Consider the following 4506-nt stretch of genomic DNA (forward strand, 5'->3'; position numbering starts at 1 on the left):
GATGTTGCCTCGATATTCCCAAAACTGTTTTAGAACTTGTGGTACCCAGTCCTTTTCAGGCTAACCGTGCGCGCACTCTTCGAGCAAAGAGGCGCGCTCTGGATCCTTTGCCTGCTCTGAGCGTATGCAGTCTAGTATGTTACGTGAGAGCGCATATCGGACAACTCCATCCACGTATGCCGAGACGTCAGCTTCAGACAGTTCTCTGATGGCTAGTCCCATGTTCATCCCTCTAGCCCGAGAAAGAGTGTCCGCCGTAGCGACGCTTTTACCCGGGACGTGTGTAAGCGTGAACGAGTATTTCTTGAGACGCACCTTGAACCTTTGAATTCCTGGTGGAAGAGAGTCGAGGGGATCACGACCTAGCAACGGAAGGAGGGGCTTGTGATTTGTCTCAAACATCAACGTGAGACCTCTCAGGAATTCGTCGAAGCGCTCCGCTGCCCAAGTCAAAGATAACGCTTCCTTCTTGATCTGCCAATACCTCTGCTCAGTTTTCGTGAGAGATCTGGAGGCATATGCTACAGGACGCCTTTCGCCTAAAAGCTGATCTTGGAGTAAAACTGAACCAAGTCCTTGCGAAGACGCATCCGCCAACACGATTGTCGGGTACCTGGGGTTGTACCTTGCTAGACATCTGTTCGAGCTGAGAGTAGCCTTGATCTTTTCAAAGGCGTCCTCTTGTTGGGTTTCCCCATGACCAATCGCTGTCTGTTGAGGATGCTGCATAGAAGCGCCGACATAGACGCAGCGTCAGGAAGGAACCTTGCGAGGTGGTTCATCATGCTTAGCAAGGAATGAACTTCAGCTACGTTTTCAGGTCGGGGCAACTCCTTGATAGTTCTAATCTTTTCAGGATCTGGGCGCACCCTGCTGCCGTCGAAGGTCATGCCAAGAAAGGTTACCTGCTTGACAGAAAAACATTTTTCTTTGTTGAGGGTCACGCCCATCTGTTGCAGCCGGTTGAGTACTTCACGAAGGCAGCTGTCGTGTTCCATTTTGTTTTTGCCGTATACCAAAATGTCGTCCATATAGTTCAGCACACCGTCTAGGCCTCCTAGGACTTGCGAGAATTTTATTTGGAAAATTTCTGGTGCGGATGTGATCCCGAACGGTAACCTACAGTAGCAGTACCGCCCATACGCCGTAATGAAAGTGGTCAACTTTTGACACTCTTTGGAAAGCCGTATTTAGTAGAATCCGGAATTCGCGTCCAGATTAGAGAAGACCTTAGCTTCCTGGAAGCTCCCCATGACTTGCTCCACCGTTGGCAGCTGATGGCGCTCCCGTCTTATGAAGTGGTTCAGTTGCATTAACTAAACGCCGATTCTTACTGCTCCAGACGGCTTCATTACGGGGACAATAGGCGCGCACCATTCTGTCCGCTCTTCAACCTTTTTTATCATTCCTTCTCGTTCTAGCCTGTCCAGGTCTTCCTTAACCCTTTCTTTCATGGGTATAGGAATCCGTCGGGGTGTAGACACCGCGTACGGGACTGCATTCGGCACAAGGAGTATCTTATGTTCCCCAGATATTCACCCTGTCCCTTGGAATAACTTAGGCTACCTGCTTACTATGACGTCAGCAGTCAGCAATTCATGTAGAAAGTGTACGATTCCTGGGGCTTTGATAGCTGGCAATCTCAACAAGGGCGTGTGCAAGTTGTGCATGACGTAAATAGTTTGTTGCGAACGGTTTTCTTTCCAAGCTATTTCAGCATCAAATTTTCCGATTGTACGGATGCTTGCATTGCTCGGCCCGATCAGATCACCTGCTTGATGCAGGGAACTTGGAAGGAACGGAAACTTTTCACCTACGATAGTCACTTCTGCTCCAGTATCTACTTTCATGCCAACTTCGTGGTCGTTTATCAGTTCTTTGACGAAGTGCGCAGACGCTCTGTTCTGTGATTGCTCGACCGTGCCAAGAAATTTCTTATCAGGTTCGGCAATGCCGTCGAGATTCCCGTCTGCCTGCTTTTTCGAAGTGGCCCAACTTTCGGCAGAACCTGCACCTTTCTTGTAGCGCTGGGCAACTGCTTCTCAGATGATACTGACCGGCACAGAAGCTGCAGCTCTTGTGATGATAAGCATTCTTCTGTACGCGTGAAAATGCTGTCCTTGCCCCGGCTTTCCTCGACTTTACTGCGCCGATACAAGCCTCCGGGACCATAGAGTCGTTGCCTTTTAGCTCTGCTTGCTGTTTCTCCACCGTTTCGCTCGTACGCGCTTTTGCCAAAGGCATGTTCAGTGTGAGGTTCGGATCCATTTGTAGTTCTTCCGATAGAGCCTCATCCCGTAGACCAACTACGAACCTGTCTCTAATTAGGCGGTCCTTCATGTCTCTGAACTCGCATCTGTCTGTTAGCCTGTTTTAGCTCGGTTGCGAACTGGTCTGCAGTTTCGCCCAGCTGCTGTCGGCGTTGATTAAAGCGAGCACTCTCATAGACTACATTCTTGGTGTGGACAAAGTAGCTCTGAAACTTCGACTTTACGAAGCTGAGGTCCTTCATTTCTTCATCTTTGACATTTAGTGCCCGAAGAATCTCCCGCGACTTTCTGTCCATTGCATAGAGAAGAGTTCTTAAACTTCGGCTGGCTTCTCGTGTAGTCCGGAGGCGAATCTGTATTCAAATTCGTCCCTCCAGGCGGGCCAGTCCGCGACGTTCTAGAAGTCGAAGGGCCTCGGAGGCTTGATTCCCACCATTCTGAAGTGCTGCTTGTCGCTTGCCACCGGGACGACTTGCTCTTGTTTCAGCAGCTTCTGGTCATCCTCTTGTTGGCGGTGCTGTTTGGTGCTACATCGGAGCCGGCTTTCATCCCATTTCTGACACCATGTCAGACGAGTCAGACAGACACTCATGGTGGTGACCAAGAAATGACCCCTTTTAATGTTCTGTCGCGCAATATATACAAAAAAAGTATGGTGGAGCTGCCATAAAAAAAACGTAAACCAATAAGCTCCTGCCTGTGCCCAGAACGGTCACACGACTTATGTGAGAACTGGGTGAGGGAAAGGAAGGCATAGCGCATATCTCAGCGTGTACCAGTGGGACAGCCGCGCGCACAGTGCTTATCACGATGACTGTTACATACGTGAACCACGCTTTTTATTCACAAAGTAATGAGTGTATAAAGCCAGAATCATTATGAACTACCCCTTTGCTATGGTCGTGTAGTGCAGGGTAGCAAGCCACAACCACACACATGAAAGTGCTGCAGAATGCGGAAGGATGAGACCGCACCATGGTCGTGCAAGGCATTCAAGATATTTATTGTAATTTTCTGGTGTCCGTCTTTCCCCAACTACATGAGGTTGCTAGTCAAAATCTGTGCATGCGACCAGGCAGAACCGACACAAGTATGCCCATGAACTGAAATTTTTGGTGAAGCCATCAACTGTATATCTTTCAAGGTTTTTGTGTATAATGAATCTCAGCATTACTGTGTTTGTTTATTCCACTGATCAGTGTTCCACATCTCTCCGCATGAACAAAGTCATTTATCAAAGGCTGCAGCACTGCAAGCCATCTAGACTTCTTTGCATCTTTCTGGTAACAAAGCATCATTCCTGTCACCTGCAATGCAAAGGCAAATTGCTCAGTGTCATATATACACCCCGGAGTTTGAATTACCGTTTTGCCAAGCCCAGCGGATCAGCTATTTCAAACTCATCCTGGTACGGGATTACCTGTACCCCATGTTCTGCCGTATGTCTGAAAGACGGACACAAGGCAAAGGCACTAAGAAAAACAATCATCAGACACATGACGTCCATTATCAGGTACCACAGCCATGAAAAACTGTATCACGCCTTCACTTGGCACATAATGGTACACAGAGGTTGTTTTCTTTTTATTCAAGTCTTGAGCTGCACAAGATGAAAATTTTCATTGTAGTATTTGCTGCAGCAGTGAGATGACCTGAGTGACATAGGTGCGGCAGTGTCCTACATATTCTGTAAGCAAGGACTGGATGCTACGAACCACAGAACCTGAAACAGTGTTACCGACCAATCTATCAAAACTATCTGCTGGCTCAGGTTGTGAAGATTCTGCTCCTCTTTCGTTATATACTGTACTGTTTTTGCACGTGCATGCTGTTGTGCTTCAATTTTGAGCAGAAAGAGTGGAAAGTTATCTGTGAGAAGCTTTCTATTTGAGTGGTTGCTGGTGCTTTGCTCCTGAGCCGATCTACTCTCGGTGCAAAGAATTGAAACATTGCTCTGAGCTACCTCGATTTCAGGTTCGGTCCCCAACTCTGTCTACATCCACCACACTGGAACAATGCTAGTTGTCTCCGGCCTCTTGGTGATACCTAGAAACATGTCCTGAATGAACCAGCAGCAGAGTTTAATGTGCCGACACATCCTGTAAAAGAGCACACAACAGCTCTTGTTGTATTGTCAAGATGGCTAGCAGTGTGTGACACAAATTTTCTACGGGACGACTTGAGTCTCCCACATGGCAGCACTGGACACACAAAACAGGTTTCGGCAAGTTTTGGT

General features: G+C 48.0%; 1 pseudogene; it reads right to left on the reverse strand.

The window, feature by feature from the left end:
* Positions 1–1637: 1637 nt before the first annotated feature.
* On the reverse strand, positions 1638–4262 carry LOC144093643 (uncharacterized; annotated as a pseudogene).
* Between the last annotated feature and the right edge of the window lie 244 nt (positions 4263–4506).

This window comes from Amblyomma americanum, chromosome 1 (assembly GCF_052857255.1).
Source record: "Amblyomma americanum isolate KBUSLIRL-KWMA chromosome 1, ASM5285725v1, whole genome shotgun sequence".
Taxonomy (NCBI): domain Eukaryota; kingdom Metazoa; phylum Arthropoda; class Arachnida; order Ixodida; family Ixodidae; genus Amblyomma; species Amblyomma americanum.